This window comes from Ambystoma mexicanum, chromosome 1q (assembly GCF_040938575.1).
Source record: "Ambystoma mexicanum isolate Mex_15411 chromosome 1q, UKY_AmexF1_1, whole genome shotgun sequence".
NCBI lineage: Eukaryota > Metazoa > Chordata > Amphibia > Caudata > Ambystomatidae > Ambystoma > Ambystoma mexicanum.
Window position 1 is genome coordinate 245344414 of NC_090922.1, and position 24648 is coordinate 245369061.

General features: G+C 47.4%; 1 protein-coding gene across 5 annotated transcripts in view; it reads right to left on the bottom strand.

The window, feature by feature from the left end:
* The window catches only part of PPP6R1 (protein phosphatase 6 regulatory subunit 1), a 1952116-nt gene that overhangs the window by 1034951 nt on the left and 892517 nt on the right, over positions 1–24648 (bottom strand). The gene's annotated exons all lie outside the window — the stretch shown is intronic.

The window sequence follows — 24648 nt, forward strand, 5'->3', positions numbered from 1 at the left end:
CACCATAGAAGGTCGTGAGCTACCTTGTCCGGAATCCGGAGGAGATCTGTCATTCTCCCTGAGAATTGCGACCACTGAGTTCTCAGTGCCCACTGAAGAGATCTCATTCTCAGATGAGCCTCTGGCACAAGGAAGATGCAGGATGCCATGAGGCCTAGCAATCTCAAAAAGTCGAAGGCTGGGAGATGTTGGGCATTTTGAAACTTGTTGACCATCTGCAGAATATCTTGAGCCCTCACCTCTGGTGGCGAGGCTTTTCCCAGCAAAGTGTCCAGGACCGCTCCGATGAACTGGAGTCTCTGTGATGGTATCATCTGTGACTTCTTTAAATTGAGGGAGAAGCCCAGTTTGCGAAGGAAGTGGCAGACATAATCTAGCTGGATCTGAGCTTGTTCCGAAGATACAGCTCTGATCAGCCAATCGTCCAGGTAGGGGTAGACGTGGATCCCTTCCCTCCTTAGACTTGTAGCCACTAGCGACATTAGCTTGGTGAAGACCCTCGGGGCAGAGGTCAGCCCAAATGGCAGAACTCGAAATTGATAATGAGAGCCGCCAATTGCGAACCTCAGGTATCTCCTGTGTTTGAGATGGATTGGCACATGGAAATAAGCATCCTGGAGGTCCAGAGATACCAGCCAGTCCTGGATCTGGAGGGCTTGAAGGATCTGAGGGAGAGTTACCATCTTGAACTTGTCCTTCCTGAGGAACTTCTTGAATTTACAAGAATAGAACATGGGTCTCAGTCCTCTGTCCTTCTTCGGTATGAGAAAGTAGAGGGAGTACCAGCCCTTGTTCCTCTCCGCTACAGGTACCGGTTCTATGGCACCTTTCTCTAGCAGGTCTACAATTTCCTGCAAGAGGAGCGGATCTGGAACTTTTAGAGCGTTGCGCCCCGGTGGATGACTCTGAGGAATGTGCAGAAAGGTAGGCAGTAACCCTGGGCAACTGTCTCCAATGCCCAAGCATCTGACGTAATAGCCTGCCATTCTGTCAGATGGTGAGTTAACCTGCCCCCTACAGGTGTTTTGTGTGGAAAGACCTCAGAGTGGTTTGGGGGCGGATGATGCAGACGCTGAGGGTAAAAAGGCACCTGCTGCTGCAGCGGCCTTAGTACTTTTGACCCGTCCACCTCGGGTGGATCTCCTTTGGCTTCTTTGAGCCGGCTGTCCTCTTCCTTTCCCGAATGCGGGAATAATAGCGAAAGGACTTTCCTCTCCCAGAGATTCCTGAGGGGTGAAAAGGAGTTTGGCGGATTTCAGCTCCTAAAGATTTTGCTGCTGCTTTAGATGTTTGCAACTTTTCCAGACGGTCATCAGCCTTTTTACCGAATAAAGAAGAGCCGTCAAAGGGCATATTCAAAAGTCTGGCCTGTACATCTGGAGCAAAGCCAGACTTTCGTAACCACACATGCCTGCGGATTGTAGTACTTGCCGCCATGGCCCTGCTGATACTGTCAGCGGAATCAATGCCAGTTTGAAGAGATTCGCACATGGCATCTTTGCCATCTTTAATGATGTTAAGGAAGGCTTCCCTTTCATCTCTTTCCGGTATGCAGTCAGCCGCCGATGAAGCACACTCCCACAGTGTGTGACTGAACCTGGCGAGCGTACAAGTGGTGTTGATGGACTTCAACGCCATACTATAAGCAAAAAATACTTTTTGCCATAGAATCGTACCTTTTGTCATCTCTATCCTGTAGGACAGTAGGATAAGCGGATCTGCTGCTTGATGAAGTTGCTGCTTGAAACACCAGGCTCTCTGGATTCGGATGTTTTGATAAATATTCAGGGTCAGCCGCAGCTACCCTATACTTGGCTGACAATCTTTTATTGACTGCAGGAATAACCTCAGGAGTTTCCCCATTTAATGAAATCTTCCTTTGTAAAGCTGTATGGAAAGGGACCACAGGATCCTCCTGTGGACCTTTATCTAGTATGTCTGTAAGGTCATCCTGTTGAAAAACAGGTGAAGGCGCAGACCAACCCATGAATTCAATAATTCTTGCTATCAGGGTTCTATAGGGGGTTTCAGCATGTTCACCTGGGTCTGGTTTGACAAATTCCACTTCTGGGGACGTGTCCAACCCACTTGCCTCAAGTAATGATTCCTGTAGGTCTTTCAACCTTCTTTCCTCAGAGGTAAAATCCTCTGAAACAGGTGGTGTGGTCCTCTGCAGCCCGAAGGATCTTTCTTGGTCAGAATCCTCCCCTTCTTCATAGATTGAAGATAATCTGGGGTACTCTGACCTCAGAAATGGTGTAAAACCCATTTCTAAAGCAGAAGGAGCCAAACTTGTCATTATTGGCCGAGAAAACATTGATGTTGACGCCGATGTGTAAGGCTTCGAATGCGCCGAGAAAGGCGTCGAGAAAACTGCAAGAAGCCTCGAGGAACTCGAGAGGATCAGGATCCTACTCGAGGATGTCGACGACGTTCTCAGCGTCGTGCTGGAGGCTCTGGGTATAACCGTTGGCTGTGAACTAGCCAGGGTTTTTTCTTTTATTGGGGTCGATGTCGGCGTCGACGATGGCATCGATTCGATCGACCGATGCGTCGAAGAACCCTTCGACAACAGCATTGATGGCGCCGATCCATGAGTCGAAGGGATCTTCGATGACGGCGTCGAAGATGGTGCCTTCCTACCCGATGGCCCGTGGCGCTCTCGGGTGGAATCTTTCGCCGGGTGCAAGGACTCGCGGCGTTTCGATTTTTTTGTGGTTTTCACCCAGGGTATCACCCTCACCTGTCTTCGAGGGGGTCGAGGCCGCTTTCTCGAAAACGCTGAGCATTTTCTTCCTGAATTCCTCCCACTCAGCCTGAGAGCTGTGTTTTGTGGGGCAGGAGACCCTTTCTGGGGAAACAGAAGATGACGAGGAAGGGGATCTTCGACGTCTCTTCTTTGAGTGTCTAGATCTCGACGAGTGGTGGGAGCTACTTCGAGACCTAGAATGGGAATGCTTTAGACGGCGAGGAGACGAATGCCTCGACCGAAGAAACTTTCGAGGAGGGTTTTGACTGACTTACCTCTCTCGAGCTTCCCCTTGCGCTCCTTCAAGGCTTTCGCCGTGATGGACATGCAGTCCTCACACTCCAAACAATGGTGCTCGACTCCCAAGCACCACAAACAGATCCTGTGAGGATCTGTTATCAACATTTTCTTTCCGAAGTCTTGACATTTTTTGAAGCCGGACCGCAGAGTCGTCGGTTCGGATGAAGAAGCCATTGAGAACGAGTTGGTTTTATCGAGGAAATATGAGAGGTTTATCTGACTGAATTGAGCAACGATATTCCGAGGCCCCACGAAGCGCGGAAAAACGTAACTGAGCAACGGAGGCCGAGCGTGGCTATTTATGGGCATGGTGATGTCGGCGCCGATACGGTGGCTGTCGAGGGACATCAACTCGGCGGACGTCGACGCGCAGTGCCCTCTACAGAGAAAACATTTCTGAAGCAAGCAAGCTGGAGACGAATTATCAAAGATAAGGAATACGTCGGAGGACACAATCCCTTTGAATGGAGTTATTTGCTCTGGGGTTTGTATTAGCCCAGGATTCCACCATTTTAAATGCTGATAATAACCTGGACTTCCTAAATAATTCTAGTTCTGTCCTGCTTATCAAACCATCTAACACTTACAATAGCACTCACCTTCTCATTGTGGCTAGAATTGGAAATCAAGGGCCCTTGAGTCTTGCACATAGACATAAGTCATAACTACCTTTGACAACCCAGCAGAACTGTGTTTCTCTGGCGAGTTGGAGCACATGTGGTTCCTCTCATTTATTTGGCAAGAGTGTTAGCTCTCTACTACCCTTTGATATTATAGCCATGCAGGAAACATGGTTGACTGAACAGCTAGTATGGGACGGTATTATCATAATTCTTCATCCTGCCAAAGCAGCTTCTAGAGGTCGACCATCATCTGGGTGGTTAATGGTTGCAGTTAAAAGCAATAATGGCTTACGAATGTACCCTTGGGCTGCTTCTAACTTATATCTACAAATGGTTAGGATGAAATACTCAGGGGGTGTAATTGCGTTAATCAACATCTACAAAAACCCAGTGGCCATATCAGATGCAACATTTTTTGCTGACCTGGAACAACTCATAAATAACTCTGTGTATTCATCTGAAATCACAAATGCTATTCTGGTCAGTGACCTGAATATGCAATGCTTATCCCATCGTAGAGACAAAAAATCCCTCTCGTACTAGGTGGCGATCTCTTATGGATGAACGGGACTTGGTTATGTAATGTATGTGTAATGGTGCTCTCTCTGGGGACATTCCGCCTTAGAGTACATGGCGTAGAGCTGAGAGCGAATCCATTGACTATATTTATGTGGACAAGTTCACGTTCAATGAGGCCAAAGAATTTAAAGTGATCAAACAGATATAAAGTGATCATGAAATGTTAACATTACAATGGTCCTATGAACATCCATCTTTGAATAGCATCAACAAGCGTCTTCTTCCATGCATGACTGCATGACTAAATAACTCAAGAACGCGGTTTCGCTGGAATGAGCACTCTTTGACTCTGCTAAATGAACATATTACAAGAGGTGCTTCTGATCTACTGTGGATGGGGGAGCCGTATGCAGCATTTTTACAGCTGTACAAACTTCATTCTAGTACTTAGACTCACTGTTATTTCAAGCCCAAACATGAATTCGACCCTGATGTACAAAACAAAAAAGCTTCATGGTGCAGGCAAAAAAAATTAGCTTGCATGCTTACAACTTCTGAAAGACTCAAGGCTATTCACTCACTAAATGGCTTAGATCTCATCGAGCCTATTTGTATCAGTGTGACGGTGAGGCTATGATGAAAACAATCACCACCATAAATACATCAGAAATCTGTTCAATGGTCAATCTAGCCAACCATTCCATAAAATGCCTGTCCAAATTAATGGGGTTGACGAGTGTGACTGGATTTCATATTACCCTAAAATGTATGCAAGGCCGTCTTCATCTGCCCACCAGACCACTCTTGAGAATGCAAACTATGCAGGGCTGCAAATCTCACTAGAAGATGTTTTGTACTACATCGCAAAATCAAGCAGTTCTAGGGCCCCAGGTCCGGACGGGCTGAACAATATGATGTTCAAACAGTACCCACAGTTGTGGGCAAAAATGTTACACAACACCTTCTTGCTAATATTACATTCCAATGTCATTCTGAACTCATGCTACCGTTCGGTGATTGTACCCATTTTCAAAAGGGGCGATCGGTCCTGTCCTTCCAACTACAGGCTGATCGCCCTTCATGGATGCACCAGGGAAAGTTTTTTCACTTTTCATCTTGAGAGACTTAAATAGACCATTGATTACTCCAAGCGTGACCCCTTTCAGACTGGTTTCATTGCTGGTATGGGCAGGTCTATTAACTTACTCACAATCACATCTATCATTTCACATTTTGCTATACTCAAGCATCCGTATTTTGTGTTTGTCGATCTGCGCGCTGCTTTCGATTGTTTCTAGAGAACTGTTGCTCTAGAAAGTGCTTCACGCTGGGTGTCCAAGCTATATTGTTGCCCTTATTAGAGACCTACACACTGGCACTAGTATTCAGGTTAGATTGTCCATGGAGGGCAACTTATCTTCAATAGGGCTGAGGCAGGGATGTATTCTTGCCTCAGCTCTCTAACTTTTTTATTTCTGACATTGATGAAGTTTTTCAAAATATTCTAACTGATGCTCCAAAATTGGCTGCTAATCCCATTACAGTCCTTCTTTATGCAGACAATTTGGTTTTAATGTCCAAGACACCTCAGGGGTTACAAAGATCATTGAATGCCTTGTCGGCTTATGTGCAAGAAAATCTCTTGACCATAAACCTTGATAAGAGCAAAGTCATGATATGCAATAATATCAGAAGAGGTAAAACAAAAAAAGTCTAGATGGTTTTTACAAGGTGCATAATTGGAGTGTGTCCACCAGTATACTTAATTGGGGAAAGTCCTGGCTGATCATAACAATGCTACGGTCTATTTGCAAACTTTAAAAAGAGTCAATTAACTATGTCTATTTACCAAGCCTTGGTCATTCAGGCCAATTAGGGCACATTCTCCCTGGTTCCTGCAATTATATACTACTTGCAAAACATCACAACAATTCTCCTATATGCCTCAGAAACAAGGGCCACGATAGCTGAAATTGGTTAAAGTTGGAGGGCAAATTTTGGAGATGGATTTTGCATTTGCCAAGTTGTGTCCCCATAGCATGGATTAAAAACGAACTGGGCCTCATTACCCTATATGCACAATATTATGGCAAATTATAGCGCTGTTCCGGAAGTGTTTACTCGCATCCAACTCAACCATGGTAATAGGTGTGCTGTCCAAATACATATTTTCTTCGAAAGATCCCTTCAGGAGAAGGTGGCGATCTCTGGTTATTCAAGCATTGGTGAATGTTGATGTTTCACTTCTTGACCTTACACAGTACCCAACTAGAGTCAAGACTAAATTGTTTCAATGGGATTGGATTAAGACCAGAGAAAAATGTCCGTCCTATTGAGATTTTAGTGAGAATCCATTCCAGCGTAAAAGATTCATTGTCCCAGAGTCGTATATGGTTAAGTCTCCTTCGGTCATGCATAGATCAGACTTTATAACTAAGGTTTAATATTTGGCTAACATACAACGTTTTGGCTAAACGTAAAATCACTAGTCAGTCGGAGAATGTGTGTCGCTTCTGCAAAAATCCTTCCCAAATAGAAACATTGCAACACTTGCTGGTTGGCTGTGATGCCTTAACACCATTACGAATGAATCACCTGAAATCAGCAACAGAAGAGTATAGCGATCTGATGCCGGATTTATTATGTGGTATTATCATCACAGTATTATCATCTGTGGTATTATTATCACAGTAAGACTTGGCGCTATTGGATTTTTGCATGCTTTGAAACTAAATCAGATCTAGAGGTATCACATTGAGTGATGTTGCCTTTAGCTGAAGGTCTTTAGGATAGCCCATTGTACAATCAAAGAGGTGTATATATCTGATAACATGAGCCTGGCTAGGGTGCAAAGAGAACATGAGCGAATGCTCTTAGCTGTTGGCCTTCCAGGATAACCTTAGGTTTAACCTGAGGTTTTTATATGGCAATATGATCCTGGCTAATTTGTAAACAGCACATGAGTGAATCATTAATTATTTTAACATTTGTAATGCATATGATCAGAAATGATGATTGATGTTTTTATTTGAATAATTTTAGCCCACATGTATATGGATTGATGGTATTAACACCTTGCCTTGTTTGTTCTTTATAATGCTTTGTCTTAGCTAAATCAATAAAAATAACAATGAGTGTTAACTAACTTTTAGAATCGCTTTAATCATAACCACTGGCACTGCCAATCTTTTTATAAACCTACCTGAAACTGGCGACTTTGGAACAAGGACTTTATAAGGAAGCTGTTTTATGATTATTTTGAAGTGTTCTAAACCGAATAAAATGCTATTCTACTCCTCTGAACTGTGAATGAACACAGGTCATACATTACTTACTGTAATCATATTTCTGATGCTTGTATCTGCTTATAGTCACATGCTATGAATAGGCCACCATCTAGTGTTTGTCCCAGAGTATTGCATGACTGGTTTTCGAAACTCGAAAAGGGACGTTAACCGGGCTGGTTTGTAATACCATCCTTAGTGTGACGTCTACTGTACCCATGGTCCTTCAGGCATCATATTTTTGTATTTTATTGAGCATTTATTAGGCTCTTATACAGCAGAATTGTGTTTCAACGCGCCAGAGGTCCCTCAGATTGTTTTGTTTCTGACATGAGGGTACATAAAGTGTTTGTGTGAGTACAAGATATAGTAGAAAGGTAAAGATAGAACATCTTTGCACCTTCAAACTCCAGGAGGGGAGTGAGGGGAGGAAGGGGAGGCGGCGTGTGAATCTAAGCAAATTCAAGCAACAGAAACATCATTACGGTGAGTAATGTTTACCTTCTGAGGCTTGTGGATCTGCTTAGATCAAACGTTGTGCACAGAATAGCGAGCAGTACCTGGAGAAGGAGGTGGGTTGTGAGAAGGTACAGCGGTAAATATATGTTTTAATACTGCTCGTCCCACCTGTGAATCTGCTTTAAAGTGTGCGTGTACGCAATAATGCTGAGTAAAGGTATGAAAAGAAATCCAAGTAGCAGCCTTACAAATTGCATCTAAAGGAACATTTGTAATAAATGCTAAAGTAACCTCAGTAGGCTCTAGGTGTTAAAGGTAAAAGTTAGATGCATTTGACTCTGCATCTGGAAATAGTGTTATTAGAAACATGGTCTCATTCTCTGACAATTGCTATGGAAACAGAGTTGATCTGTTTACCTCAGTAGTTTAGTTTTGTTTATGCAATAGAAGACCACCCTCTTTACATCAAGGGTATGGAGGCTTTTTTCTGATGAATTTGTAGGACGTTGGAAAAAGGGAGGAAGTTCAATAGATTAATATGGAATTTTGATATGAAATTCGGCGAAAACCTCGGATGTGTCCTATGAACCACCTTGTCTTTGGTAATGATAAAGAAAGGGTCTCATTCTGAAAGTGCTTGCAATTCACTGATTAGTCTTATAGAAGTGAAAGCCACTGCAAAAGTAGTCTTAAATTACATGCTTCAAAACTGGCTTTGTGCATAGGTTCAAAGGGTGGATCCATGTGTTCCCAACCCGGTGGTGTATTAGAAATGGGAGGGTGAATTCACTCCTTGAATGAATGCTTTGATAACTGGTACTTTCCACCAATATATCTTGTTTTGAGATATAGTGTAAGCAGACAGAGCTGCAAAGTATACCTTGATAGAATTAAAGACTAAACCAAAGTTCAGTAGGTAAAACATACAGTGAAGGATATTCGATGGAGAACATTCAAATGGATTTATGTTGCGTGACCTGCACCAAATGACAAATCTTTTCCACTTGTTAAAACAACATTGTCCTGTGTTAGGCTTCCGTGCTTCTTTAAGGATGTCCATACACCTTTGAGGAAGATTTAAATGCCCAAACTCTGACTTCAGGAGTCAAGCCGCCAAGTTCATAGGCTGATGGAATGTCTTCCCCTTTGCGTTGGGACAGCATGTTAAATGGGCACAGAAGTTTGAATGGTTTGTACATTACTAGTTTGAGTAGGTGTGGAAACCATGGTTGTCGCGCCCACATTGGAACTATCAGAATTAGTATGAATTGTTCATGGTGCATCTTGGGCACTATTTTGTTCAGGAGTGGTGTTGGTGGAAAAGCTCAAGCAAATTTCCCCGACCAACACATCCACAGGGCCTTCCCTTTGGATCCTGCTGGGGAAACCTGGATGAAAAGTCTGGGCATTGTGCATTTTGCTTAGTTGCAAACAAGTCTACAGATGGATGCCCAGAATGGGTGAAGATATTGACGAAAATATCTGTGGGAATTTGCCACTCGTGCTAAGCAGAAGTCTACAGATACCCGCAAGCTGTAGACTTCTGCTTAGTGTGTCTTTTAGTAAATTGTGTTCACCTGGAACATGTTAGGCGAGACATGCATGGTATCAAGAGAGATGAGACAGACAACAAAAGTCCAATTCTAAACAAAACCTTATTAATGATCAGGATTGTGTATACGTCTAACTAGCCCTATACTATAATGGGAATTTCTCAAAGTCCAAAATTAAAGGCTATCTGTGTCAAAACCTATGCTTGTCCTCACAACTATAACAAAACATGATGTGGGAATCTAATCAAAATAAAAAGTGGTCAAAAGTAAAGCGTGAGCTACTTTTAACTTGAGTTCTTCTTGGGTTCCCCGTTTCCGTTTCCAGTTCCACACAGTTCCAATAAAGATTCAGGTCAATAGTGTTTGATCAAGTTCTGAAATTACCTTCTCCAAGTTCACAGTTTGCACACAACTGAGGTCCTGGGACTCCCTTCCCCAAGACAAAGTCCTTCACTTGTTTGACTCTCTGGGTTCCCTTCCCAAAGATTGTAACATAACACTCACTTTGGGTTTCATCTGCTCCAAGTTCAAAAAGAAAACACTGGATCTGATTGACCCTCCTTCAGGTTTACTTCACCAAGTATTTTACTTCTTTACAGCATGTCCCTCATTCAGCATTTCCTGGTCTAGGCGCAATTGCCAGACGACACAGTCCACCTAACACAAGTCACGCAACGAGTAGTCCTGCATATTAGGAGACTTTATGATATAGGTGCAGTTGTTGGACCGTACGGTCCACCCATCACAGGTCACACAACCATAAGTCTCCCCAAAGCTTAGGCTTTCACTTTCTACACTTGCATTCTTTGCAACCCTTTACCACGCTTAGAAACCTCAGAGTATTAAGCGTGTTATAAATAACAATTATAATTTGATATCTTTGCACACATTGTTGATCACAACTCTTCAATCCTTCATATACCGTTGATTCTGTCAATACTGCCCTTAATTGATAGTGCTGGCTGACAGATCTATTAAAGTGTTCATTCTCCATTCAGCATATCGTAGTTCACTCATTTGGCAGCTTTTTTTCAGTTCGGCATTCAATATGGATACCATTTACTTGTATTTTTCAATTACTGTTTTTCTTTCAATTCGATATTCAATATGGGGGGCATTCACTTGGGTTTACTCAATTAGCGGTTTTGTTTCTGTTCAATATTTAATATTAGCATTTACTTAAATGAAGGAACCGTTCCTTAATGTTCCTTCGGAGCACTCTGTCTCCTCAGTGTCCCCTGACACTTGCCTTCGTAACTCCTCTTAGTAGCTCTTCCTGAACAGGAAAGCCTTCATTTTGGTCACTGGACAAGTCTCCAAACGCAGCCCCGCAACCTCTGCTCTGCTCCGCTGGCGGTCCATGTCCCCGGCATCTTCCACAACTCTAGATGCACCAAGGCTAGAGCACGGACGCTTTTCTCGCTCCGCTGCTTCCTGGAAGCAACTGTGCCCACCTTCACAGTAGAGGGTTCCCGGTCCTGTAAAGTTCATCTAGCTGGTCGCCAGGAATCTTTGCCGGCGTCTCTACTCCTTGGCTCAGTTCCAACACAGAGGATTCTGATCCCTCTCTCTCCCCTCTTTGCTTTTGGGTTCCAGCTTTTATACGCTTTTTCATTATTAACAGGCTGCAAGTGAAAAGGGTTAGCCTCAATTGATATTGATATTTTATTTCTATCGCGCTCATACACAAGTGTTTCAGAGCGTGACAAGGAAGGGGAACAGAGGAGAAACAAAAACAACGATCTTACTAGGCCCAGTGACATTGAGAACGCGCAAGTGCATGGTAGAGGGGGAGAGGGAGAAGTGCATGGAAGGGGCAACAAAAAGGAGGAAAAACACAAATAATAATAAATAAATTAATAAATAAAAAGTCAACAAACGGAGGGAGTGCAGCCAGCAAGTGGCAGTGCTGGGTTTAAGGCAGCAGGCTGGGTAGGTCTGATAAGTGCATGAAGAACAAAACAAAGGGGTGGGGGCTGTATGGGTACAGATACAGATCCCAGTGCAAGGGGTGGCCCGGAGGCAGTGCGTGTGGGTGGCAAGAGGAGCAGGTACTTGGGTCCAGAGGAAAGAGGGTGGCCAGGTGCATGGTGCCGAGGGAGAGTAGAGTCAGCGGGGGGGGGGGGGGCAAAGGCAGAAGCAGAGAGGATGGTCTTGAGGTGCTTCCGGAACCGGAGATGGTTCTCCTCAAGTTTTAGAGTGGCAGGGAGGCTGTTCCAGAGGGAGGCCCCAGCCAAAGACAGAGATCTACACCCAGCACGTTTCTTTGAGGAACGACTGACCCTGAGAGAGGTAGAGGAGCGGAGTGCCCGAGATGGGAGGTATTTGCGGACGGATAGCTGAAGGTATGTTGGACCCAGACCCCAGAAAGCCTTGTGGACAATGCAGAGGGTTTTGAATTTAATCCTTGCATCCACTGGGAGCCAATGGAGATATTTCAGAGCTGGAGAGATACGATCCCAGGGCTTGAGGCCAAGGACAAGTCTCGCAGTCCTGTTGTGGATAAGTTGCAAAGGGCGGAGAGTAGAGGTAGGTAGATTAAGAAAGAGGCTGTTGCAATAGTTCAACTTCGAGAGAACCAGAGCTTGGGAGACAGTGAGCTTCTGGGGAATGAGAGGAAAGTAAGAGTACCTCTGAGGAGGTGCAGTAGGAAGTTTGATTTTTTTGATACATCAGTTATGTGGGCGGAGAAAGAGTGTGGAATCAAAGGTGAAGGCCAAAGAACCAAGGTTCTTGGCCTCACAGGTAGGGATAGGAGGTGGGCCAAAGGAGGCCGGCCAGAGAGTGAGGGGAAAGGAAGGTGATGGTGTGCCGATGAGGAGGATCTCAGTCTTGCTGGCATTCAGACAGAGATCGTTGGCAGCACACCAATCTTGAATGGCAGTTAGACAATCAGTGATGAGAGATGTGGATGAGGTGGCCGAGGGCAGCCTGAAAATGAGCTGAGTGTCATCTGCGTAGCACTGGAAGTTTGAGCAGAAAATGGCAATACAGCGGGCGAGAGTTGCTAGGTATTGGTTGAAAAGCCACGGCGAGAGGTTAGACCCCTGGTGAACACCACAGGTGGAGAGCAAGATAGATGATAGGAAGGACCCAAGTTGGACCTGAGAGGGTCGATCAGAGGAAAGAGGTCAGCCAGGCCAGAGCCTGATCGGTGATGCCCAGGTTATCATGGAGACGGTTGAGCAGGATGGTATGGTTGACCGGGTCGAATGCAGAGGAGAGATCGAGTAGGATGAGGACAGAGGGAATGCTAGAGTCAAGGTTGGAAAGCAGATCTTCACGGATGTTCAGGAGAGCAGTTTCCATGCTTCTGCCGGATCTAAAGCCAGACTGATGGTCATGGACACAGCCAACAGTCAGAATGAAGGATTAGCTGAGAGATGGCCAGCTTTTCAAGGGGTTTGCCCAAGAAGGGGGTAATTGAAATTGGGCGATAGTTGGCCGGACAAGAGGGATCAACTGTGGGTTTCTTGAGAAGAGGATGCACAAGGGAGTGCTTAAGAGGGGAGGGGAAGGTTCCTGAGGCAAACGAGTGGTTGCAGAAATCGGCAAGGGCCGGAGCGAGGGTATCAATGTGGTCCTTGATAGTTTTAGAGGAACAGGGATGAACCTGTTTTGACAAGGCTTTCATAGATCGGACTTGTCTAGCGACCTCATCAGGGGAGAAAAGAGGAAAGGAAGAGAAGGAGGGGGGGTGGCTGGAGATGGGTCAGGGAGTACAGACGGAGAGGGGAGAGGGGAGGGAGTGGAAGAGAGGGTAGACAAGATGTCCTGGGTTTTTGAGATAAAGTGAGAGGCCAGGGCATTGCAAAGAGCCTGAGAGGCAAGGGTAGGGCTAGAGACTGCAGCAGGGTTGGCCAGCCCTTTGCAGATTTTAAAGTGTTCGGTCAAGTTGTTAGATGCTGCAGAGACCTTGCCTGACTTGTGTATGCCTATTAGTGTGACATGCCTGACCTTCATTATTAAGTGCATGCAGGCCCCTCTTCTTCGCCCCAGTACCTGAGTGGGGATTACAATAGGAAGTGTGCATTATTCTTAGTTGCCTCTTCCTCGTTCCAGTACTTGATGGCAGATTACAGGGAAAAACTGGAAAGGACTGAAAATCCCATGAAGACAGAGGAAGGGTCGAGTAGGTCATTGTTAGAAAAGGGGGGGATACCATGTCTCGCCTTCAGGTGCCCTCTATCCAATCCTCAAGGACCCTCCACCCAGGTGATTCTCCCTCGCTTTTCCACCCCCAGGGTCAGGATCGAAAAGTGATGGCCCCTACCTGGTCACCTGAACAGAAAATCCCTGGGGAGTAGATGTGAGTGTACCTTCATGTTTCTCACAGTTGTGACACTAGGAAAATGTTTTGTTTCAGAGACCAAGTTGAAATCTTTTGGGATAACCTGGATGAACAGTGTGTGTCCTGCTCAGTTTGTTTAGCTTAAACATGGCAGTAGTACTGTGTGAGGACTAGAACGGTTTGCCCTGCTAGGTGTTGTTGAAATGCTTGCAGGGGTTTGAGGACTGCTAGAAATTCTAGTAGGTTTATGTTGTGTTTTGCTGTTTGTGTCCACACGCTGTGTGCAGTATGATGAAAGTAATGAGCTCCCCATCCAGAGAGGCGTCTGTTGTGAGCGGCTTATGAAAAGGTTTCCCTTTTAACATGTTGTCTTTTGTCCACCAGCGTAGAGCTTGTACTAAGGTTAGCAAAACAACCACTAAATCGTACCACTGACCGGTTGCCTCAGACCATTGTTTTGCCAGCCACTCTTCATCAAGCCCATGCGCAGTCACGGGCGTGGAACAAGATGAAGGCATGAAGCCAACATCGCAAGCAGGCACACTGCCTTGGGCACGGTTTTTTGGCGACCAGCTATCTAGTGAGGTACTTGAAATAACATGTTTTGTATGCTCGCGTTTGAGAGGAAAGCGAACTCTTGAGTCTTTAATCGCTCCCAGGAATTGTTATACTTGATTGAGGGACGAGACTTGATTATTTTTCTCATTGATGGAGAACCCCAATTCGAATAACAGGTTGACTGTCCTTTGGATGTGGTATATGCAAATTTGTGGTATTTCCCGTTATGAGGCAGTCATCGAGATAAAGGTACACTGGGATCGGTTCTCTGCATAGGTGCACTGCTACTTGGACCACTAATAGTACCCTTGGTGCTGATGAAATGCCGAAGGGGAGGACTTTGAATTGGTAGTGTTTGTGATCTTGAAGCGCAAGTATTTTCTGTGCGCTAGCAAAATTGAAATATGAAAGTAGACTTCTTTCATGTCCATTGTTGCCATAAACGGGATAACCTCCTGTAGCATTGTCATGCAAAACATTTGAGGCTTGACATATGTGTTTCCTGGATGCAGGTCTAGTACAGGGCGTATAGTCAAGTTTTTCTTTGGCACGAGGAAGGATACTGAATAGATACCCTTGTTTACTTGGTGTACAGGGACTGGTTCGAATGTGCCTTTCTGTAGCAGGGACTTTATTTCTTCTAAAAGAATTGTCTTGTCTGGTAGCGACATCTTCTGTAATTTTGGAGAATGATTTTGGTGTCGTTCTCAAAATTAAATGTAATAACCCCGACACCGTGGATAACACCCACTAATCGGATGAGATCCCCTCTCATGTGTGGGACAGCTGCACATGCAACCTCGGACTGAAGTTGCATGGGAGAGAACATGTATCGGGACGCCCTTGTTTAGATGCAGAGGAGCCTCTAGTGGTGGAGGTTCTACGCCTACATCTTATTCTTTTATATCATCTTTGAAAAGTCGTTTGGTAACTGGTGGACTGACCCTGTGTATTGCGAAAGGAAGAGGATTGTCCTGGACTATATCCCCTAGAGCATGGGTAACCTTGCCTGCGAAAGGAGCGTCGGGTATTGAACACCCTGATTGACGAAAAGGTTGGTTTGCTATTTAGCCCAATGTTTTTTATGTTTCGTGTTCATCTTTAGCACTTTTAAATGCATCATCGACTGCCTTGCCAAATAGCACATTGGTTTATATTGTAAATGGGGTGGCCTGGGTCTCCAATTTAAAACCTGACTGGCACAGCCATGCATGTCATTTTTAGGAGGTTGCAATCTACTATAATGTATCCCGCATTATCTGCTGCATCTAAAGTATTCTTTAGGATGCAGCTGGCAACCAGTTTTTCCCCCTCAGATGGTCATTAGGCTCTGTGACTTTAGGGGCTCGGAACAGTGTCAATCTGTTGCTCTACTGTACCCCAGACATGGCAGTTGTAACTGGCTAGTAAGGTGGTATTATTGGCAATACGGGTTTGGTATGCCGCAGAAGATGCTACCTTACTGCTGAATGTATATATCTTTTTGATCTCCTTGTCTGGGGGTGCCTCTGCAGAAGCTAACAGGGTGCCTGCTCTTTTTCTTGTGGTAGTTACCACTAAGTAGTCTGGTTTCAGCTGACCCCTGATATAAAAGGGTCAGTTGGGGCAGGTTTGAAAAATTAAAGCTATTCACTGTAGTGACTAGAGTATTCAGTCCTTAGTCTACTTTCCTCCATCCTTTTGGGGCGACCCCCAACATGGGGACATACTGGAACCTTTGGCGGTGAAAAATTGAGCTTCCCTATTAAATTTAGTCCAGCACGTGGGGCACGGCCCAGGGCATGGCAACCCCCCCTTCAAGGTCATGCCCTCCAGCGCCTCACCTCAGTACCCTTTTTTAACACATCAGATGCTTTAATACCTGGCTATTTCAATACTTAAGCCCCTAGCAAACAAGCAGAGGGAAGGTGGGTGAAATGTATGGAGGAAAGGGGACTAAAGACTATGGGTACTCTAGTCCCTATGGTGAGTAACTTTAATTACTCATACGCCCCTTCCCCTTTCCTCCATCCTTGTGGGTGATTCCACCGAACAAGACGATAGGGTAGAGCTGTGACAACCTGTCTGTTATCGAAGACAAAGCAAAAAGATTCTTCAGAACAACCTGACCGAACTCTGCATCTCGTCTTGGAGATGGTATCCAGGGAATAGTGCTTACAGAACAACGACAGAGTGTCCCAAGTAACTATAATTATATAATTGTTTTTTATAACACACTAAATACCGAGCGCGGACCCAGGATTTAAACCAGTGTTGCTCTGCGTCATCTTGCTTCCAAGAAGAGTGCAGTGCCACTGAGCTATACTACCCGTGCCACCCTGTTGATGACATCCCAGGAAGCATGTCTCTGAAACTTCGCTCTGACCGCATGTCCATGAATCCCTTCAGGATCCAGTTTGCACATGGCTATATATGCTTCCGAAATGGCCTGGACCATCCACAGGCCGATAGAAGCTTTGGAAGCCTGGGTGCCGGGAGACGTGCCCCAAAACATGTCAAACAATGCCTCAGACTTCCTGAGGGATTTTGTCCGAGAGAAGTCGAACCCGTGGACCCTCTTGAGGTCGAAGGACATTCTGCATCCAACTGCAGGTTTGGAAGAAAACTGGCACACAGATTTCCTAATTCAAATGGAATGGGACAACAAACCTTGGCCAAGAAATTAGGATGAGTTCGCAAGATGACCTTGTAAGTGTGAAACTTAGTGAATGGCTCGCATTAAGACAGCCTACAGCTGGCGGACGCTGCGCACCGAAGTGAGCGCCACGAGCACCACCGACTTTAGTGTCACCAGCCTGATGTCCACCAAGGTCATCGGCTCAATTGGCCTGCGCTGCAAGGCTGCAAAAGCCATGTGAGTTCCCAGACCAGAGGACGACTGTGTCCCGGAGAAAAAGCATGGACAACCCCTTGAGATGGGCATAAACCACTGAGTTGGCCACTGAAAAAACATGCTCTGAGGAATTCCTGTAGGCCCCAATTGCCGCCAGAGGGGTCGACCTGAATGCTGGAACAAGCCAGATGTTCAGAAAAAGACAGCACATCAACCGGGGAACGGGTAAGGGGGTCAAGCCCACTGGCAGAATCTGGACCACTTCCTCTTGTACTGGGCTCGCGTAGAGGGCCTCCTGAACGATGTCCCACTTGTACTCAGAGAACTGAGCATGATGGCGTTTCAGCTGGTCAGGAACCAGGCCGCTAGGGCCAGCCTGGCCGGGTCTGTGTGCTCCACCGCTCTTCTAGTGCAGGATGATTCAGGATGAAGCTGCAGCTAATGATGTCCGGAACTTGGGGAGGGTCAGCTGGAGCAACGATGGAGGAGGAAACGCATAGCACCTGCGGCCATGCCAGAAGAGCTGTAAAGTGTCCCTCAGACGCCCTTGACCCCGGCACACCAACGAGGGGTAATTCAGAAGAGATGCGAATAAGCCCAGATCCGGAAACCGCCATCTCTATACCAGGGGCAACTCCCACTCGTAGGTGTTGAACCCCAACTGGCTGAGCTAGTCTGTTTCAGCATTGCTGCCCACCGACCTCCCTGGGAAGTGGACAGCTGAAATACAAATCCCCTCCATAAGGGCCCATTCACAGATCAACACCGCCTCCATGCACAGGAGGGGAGAAGGGGTGCAACCCTGCTTGTTCAGGTAAAATATTGTGGTGAAATTGTCAGTTATGACCAGAAATAATGCGTCCCTGATGAGAGGCAGAAAAATTGAAGTTACTCACTGTAGTGACTGAGTACTCCTTGACCACATTCCGCTTTCCTCCATACTTGTGGGCGTCCCCCAACATGGGGACGGTACCGGAACCTTTGGCAGTGAAAAATTGAGCTTCCCCTTTAAATTTAGTACAGCCTCGTCCTCCAGTGCCTCACCTCAGTCCCCTTTGAACATATCGGACCTTTAGATAAGCATCAACATTTATTACAGACTATCCTCTGGCATACAAGCGGGGGAAGGTGGGTGAGACGTATGGAGGAAAGGGTAAAATGAGTACTCTAGTCACTACAGTGAGTATCTTTAATTACTACTATGTCCCCTTTGCTACATCCTTATGGGCGATTCCACTGAACGAGGCCAAAGGGTGAAGCCGCGACAACCTGACTCTTATCTACGAAGAAGCAAAAAGGCTCTTCAGAACCACCTGACCAAACTCAGGATCGCACCTGGAGCTGGAATCCGGGAAATGGTGCCTAAAGGCGGCCAACTGAGTGGCCCAAGTAGCCACCTTGCTTATGACGTCCCAAGAAGCACGTCTCTGAAAAAAGACAGCCGTGACCTTAGCTCTGACGGCATGGGTGCCACCCGCTTGTTCAGGTAAAACATTGTAGTAGAATTGTCTGTCTTGACCAGAACAGACCTGCCCCTGATTAGTGGCAGAAACCTCTTGAGGGACAGGGCCACTGCCCTGAGATCGAGCAAATTGTATGCCAGAGGGCTTCTGCCCTGGACCATGCGCCATGAATTGCATAGCCCTCCATATTAGTGCCCCCCCCCAGCCCTAAAGAGATGAGTCCGTCATCACCAGCAGGTTAGGCTCCGGTTAGGTGAAGGAAGCTCCCACAGAAACACTGGTGTCTATCAATCACCAGCAAAGATTAGGCAGGAGAAGCGGGGGTATTGGGATCCTGTCCGACTAAGACCCTGCCTCCTGATCCCAATTGGCCACCAGTGGAACTGTAGGTGCATCATCTTGAGGCGAGCATGCTGTACAGTGAGCATGCAGGAGGACATCAGGCCCAGAAGGTGCTGGAGCCACCATGCCCAGGTGGTTGAGTTGGCCAGAAAGTGCCCTACCGCTTTGGGAAGGGAGAGGAGCCACTCTGGCGTGGCAAACACCCTCTGAGCTGCAGTGTTTCAATGCATCGGTAGGGAGACCAGATCCTGTGAGGGGCACAATTGTGACCCTATCCTCTTGAGAGAGAACCCGAGATGATGAATATCTGCCAAGAGTTTATCACCCCTTAGGGTGACCCTGCCCTCACCAGCAAGTCGTCCAGATAGAGTTATAGTTGAGGCCCTCCAAGCGGAAGAGACACGCCACTGCATTCATCATGTTTCAGGCCCAAAGGCAGCACCCTGTACTCTAAGTGGTACGACAATCGTGAACCGCAGAAACCTCTGATGCACTGGTAGAGGGGCACATGCAGGTACGCATCCTTGAGGTCTAGGGAACACATCTAGCTCCCCGGACACAGACTTATGTGCGCGGGAGTATCATCTTGAAACGTTTTAACGGTAAAGACAGATTGAGAAATTACAGGTCCAGTACAATGCTCATGCCCGCCTGGTTGTTCTTTGGTATGCCAAAATCCTGAAGTAGAAACTGGACCCCCTGTCTATTGTGGAATTGGTTCTACCGCCGGCATCTCCATGAGTGAAAGGACCTAACGTAAAAGAGCCTGGGACCCGATCTGGCAAAGCGAAGGAGAGGATGGTAGAGGAAAAGGAAGACTAAAACCCATGGAGACCATGGGTAGGATCCAAGCGTTCTTGGAAAGACGCTTCCAGCTGTTCTGGAAAGGTGCCAGTTGGCCCTCCACTGCAGAGCTGTGTTCCACAACCTTGACGTTATTGTTTCTTGGCTTCAGTGGCGGGAGCAGATGAGGGGGGAGTGGAAAAACCTGTGTGAAGTCCTCTGTTGCTTCCTCCTGCTGTCGCTGGCCGACCGGTCAGGCCTCTGCGCACCATGTTCCAGGAATCCCTTAAAGGTGGTCAAAGCGTGGGGTTCTGAATTGGGTCCTACCCTGAGACTGAGGGAAGGACTTCAGGCCTGGCTTTTTCCAGATGGCCAAGGACTTCGAGGTTTGAGTGGAGGTTTTCTTCCTCGTCAACTCATCATCATTTCGCGAATTAAAGTGGTCCTCGTCAAAGGGCAGATATAGGATGTGCTCTTCCACGTCAGATGAAGACTGGCTATATCGATGTGGGGGACTGAAGACTACACAAGGTCTTGCACAATGGCTTGGGCATCCGCCAGACCGGCCTTGAAGGAGGCTTGCCTCTACAAAGAGGTCAGGCAGAAACGCCCCCAAGCTCCCGCCACAGCTTCTGGTTAACCGCAGCTAAAGGTGCATTGGCTTCCCCGCAGATGCAGTCCCGAAATGGCATAACAGCGTTTGCCCAAAGACTGGAGGACCTTGTCCTCCTTGGAAAGACAACTGGAGGTGGCTCCCGTGGAGGAAGATGACTAACACAATGGTTTAGAATATAGTGAGGCTGAAGCCACCACAGGGGAATGTGGCTGCAGGTGGGAGGCCAGGAAGATTCGCTCCCAGCCAGCCTGAACCGGTTGTGGCGCAAGAGGAACAGGCAGATGACCCAGAGGAGGAGGCCCCTCCTGCAGCATCACCTCTTTCACTATATCCTTCAGTAGCCCCATCATTTGAGAGGAAATGCTTGAAGAAGCAGTCCTCGCTAGTCATCAGACCCCTAGGGGCCTGGTCCTCTGAGGCGCTGCGGTCTCCGTTCCTGGTAGAAGCACTGAAGAGCCTAAGGCGTGTAGCAGTAAGGCTGCGATGGGTAGATGTACCCATGAGGAGACTAGATGCTGATACCATACAGTAAGCTGCCGCTTCCAGAGGGAAGGGGACTGGAACCCTCATGCAAGGTCCATTCAATGTCGAATCCAAAATGCCACTGGCCTAGCAGGCTACGCCACGTGCCTATCTGCCATTTTAGAACCTTGTGCCACACCCTGAGTGGGAGGACACAAAGGACCCATGCCAGGAGAGGGCTTAGACAGGGGACGGTACAGCTTGGGTCTTGCACCTGAAGCAGAAGCGGCGACCTCAGATCACTCCGGTAGGCGCGGAGCCCTCAGCCAGATGGCCGGTAGTCGTAAAGTCCTGACTCGCAACCTTGGAGCGAGCTCCGGTAGGGTGCGCGACCTCGGAACCTGTGCCGGTATTCGTGCTGGATCATGCAGAGGACCGACTCTTGGAGGTGGCACCTGACTATCCTTAACCTCTTGGGGTTGAAGAAGAGGACGAACTCGAAAATCAGCCCGGTACGGCCCCTCCGCTTGGAAGCTGGTAGCCTTCATGGCCTCAGGTCTGCCGCCGCAGCGCCCGGAAGCGCCCCAGGCCCTTTAGCTTGGGAGCCGGTAGCCTTAGAGGCTGCGAGCCTGCAGGAACTTGAATCCGAGGAACCCTTGCCTGTGGGAACCCCCGGGAAGGAGTCACCGAGCTGAGGAGCCATGCTGAACAGGGGGCCCAAATTGTCTTGATGAAAGGTCTTGGAGACGAAGTTCTTAAGGTGCGCCAGAGGAGAAGTGTGGAATATTTCCCTACAACGCAACAACCGATTCTTCAATGCCCTGTGACAGAGCGATGCAAGCCGTGCACATGTCCCAGCGGTACTAAATTTAAAGGGGAAGCTCAATTTTTTTCGCTGCCAAAGGTTCTGGTACTGTCACTATGTTGGGGGATGCCCACAAGGATGGAGCAAAGGAGACAGGACATATGAGTAGCCTTGAGCGCCAGGCCCACTGCTCTGAGTTCGAGCAGATTGATATGCAAAAGGGACTGCACCCTGGACCATGCACCATGAATGGAGTAGCCCTCCAGGGTAGCCACAAAGCACAAAAGCAAGGAATCTGTTGTTGCCACCAGAGTTGGCTCCGGCCGGGTAAAAGGGGCTCCCACTGCCACATTGCTGTCAATCTACCACCAGCGAAGATCCGGGAGGAGGAGCCAGAGTATTGGGATCCTGTCCGACAAACTCCTAGTCCTAATTGGCCTACAGGGGTAGCTGGAGGCATCTCATCTTGAGGCGCGAGTGCTGAACTGTGAGCATGCAAGATGCCCTCAGCCCTAGGAGGTTATGTAACCACCATGCTGAGTGTTAGGAAAGATTTCCATTTATGTGTAATTTTCCCTCCAGTTGTGCACCCACCAACCTTTTTGCTACTGTTTAACAACATAGTCTGACTTTGCCAGGGGAGCCCAGCCTTATGGCTGCACTCCTCTGGCCCTTCGCTCACTTTTTATTGGGAAACTAGCATGCCCTTAAGACAGTCAGTACTGGGAGACTGTTTCCCTTAGTCCTTTTCCAATGTTGCACCTTTTCTGCAACATGTAACAAGTGTACAATGTACCTTCCTGTGCAGTGCACTTGGGTCTCAGCCATTTCCAAAGGCCCTAGATACTCTCGAAGGATTTTTTAGGAGATGTGCAGATGTGTCACGGATAGGGCTGGTGGCAGCTTATCTTTTCGTAAAATTGTAACCCTTTCCTGCCAAGTAAACCTCGATTACCGCGTTTGGCACGAATAGGTGGCCTGGTTCCAAAATGGCCATGCCACGAGGTTCTTTGTTCTGTCCTTTGGCCATCTTGCCCATTCGCCTTCCCCAGGTCGAGCCGACCCCGGTCAGTCCTTATTTGGGCATGCATTTTCCCGCAAAATGCAAAGCTTTCGCAGACTTCTGCATGCCTTGTGTGTGTGCCTCCAGGATGTGGGCTGGGGTGTCTGTCCCCAATACACATCCTGGGTGCCAGAGAGTCTGGAGTGCTGTGAATGCCTGGGACCGCCGTGGTCCGTGATCGGTCCATGTATGGTATGCCTGAATGTGAGAAGATCTCCCATTGGGTACTCTTTGTTTCCTCTCTTTGAGATTCTGGATAAGAGAAGCCCCCAAACAGCCATACCATGTTGATTTCTGGAGTTCGCACTAAACCAAGGATAGGATCCAAGTATCCTGAAGCTAAGAAACCGAGTCGAGGTTCCGCTGGTGACCCGCTGAAAGGTATGGCACTATGAGCCCGCTGACGTTCCGTGGGACCCCTCTGCATCTGGTCGTCCTAGAGTATCTGCGAAGACACTTCGACCCAATGGAATAGTGAGACCAACTATTCTCGACACCTTCACCAAATCCTGCAAGTAAGCCCTCTCGGAAGTGTCCCTGGGCCAACCAGTGGGCTGACCAAATTACGCAAGACCTTTGCTGTGTCTCCGCCGCCGTTTCAAAGAGGCCCTCGAAACTTGGTGTACTGCTAGCTCTGTGTTCACGGCAGCCTCACACCAAATTTCGTACACTTGGCGTTCCCAGGTCTGAAGTGAGATGAGAGCGCCAGAACCGGAGCATACGTGGTTACCGTGTCACCCAGCCGTGGTACCTACCTTTGCAGGTGCGCTGCATTTGTGCCCCTCTTGCCCCTGAAGCCTGCTTTAGTGAAACTGGCCTGATCCATCCACCAGGAGCGGAGAAATCGCCACTGTCACGTTTGGGAATCATTGCCGTATCTTCATCAGTGAAAGCCGCAGAGCCGCCAAATTGCCGCACTTGGACCTGCAATCGAAGTGGACTCGACTGTCGAAGTTTGGTCCGGAGTGCACCGGGGGTCTGTGAGTAATTGCAACATTAGCCTGTGGCCCCTAGCACCGCCATCCATTTTTACGCATGAGTGGCCCCTTGGGGCCCCTCTCCTTTCCACTGCTAGTGCGAACTAGCGTACTATTCCCTACTCTTGGAATCGACTCTGCCCTCAAGTGGAGACCCTCCTCGAATTGTGGGAACCTATTCTTCATTGTCTCACCCACCTTCCTGAGCTGCTAGAGACCCCTGAAGAGACCCCATTTTGGCCATTGGAGCTACTGCGTGCGCTTGCATTGCCTGTACTTTTGAGCACTAGGCTCCTCTCTTCTTAGGGATCGGACTGCCTCTTAGTTAGGAGTGTGTTGGATGTAGAAGGGGCTAAAGACTATTTGCACTGTTTCCTCCCGCTTCTAGGTTGTGGACCCATTTGGTGCTTTAACCCTTTAGACCCCATTGGTCTTGTGTTAGGGAGAATTCACATTTTATGGCTAATTTCCCTCACCTAGTGAGTCCCCCAGCAGCTTTGCTGGACTTCTGGAGTTTATTTTTTCACTTGGTAAGAGTGTGAGCTTTCCCCCCACTCTTACCCATGTTTTGCCATGTGTCTTTTACCTGTTTTTATGATTGTGGACTCTGAAGTACACCACTTCAGTAGTCCCCTTCTTTAGTGTGTTGCACAGCACCTTCAGTGAAGTGACACAGGGTTGTTTTATAGACTTCCCACCAACTCCATTTCTGGGGCTGACTACAGTCCCCCAGAAAAGGGTAAAGTTGACATTAACTTTACTTAGTCAATTTACCACAGATCCAGTACACCCCATCTTCCATGGAGTACTGGAAAAGCGTTACTTTGTATCCCTTTTGTAGCTGTACCTCCTAGAGGATTGTTTCGCTCTTTTAACATTTAGACTTGGCTAGTGGCAGTGGTATCTACCCTAACTTTTCTACCGTGATTATACTATATAAACGTGGTATTGTTTTAGGCCATTATATT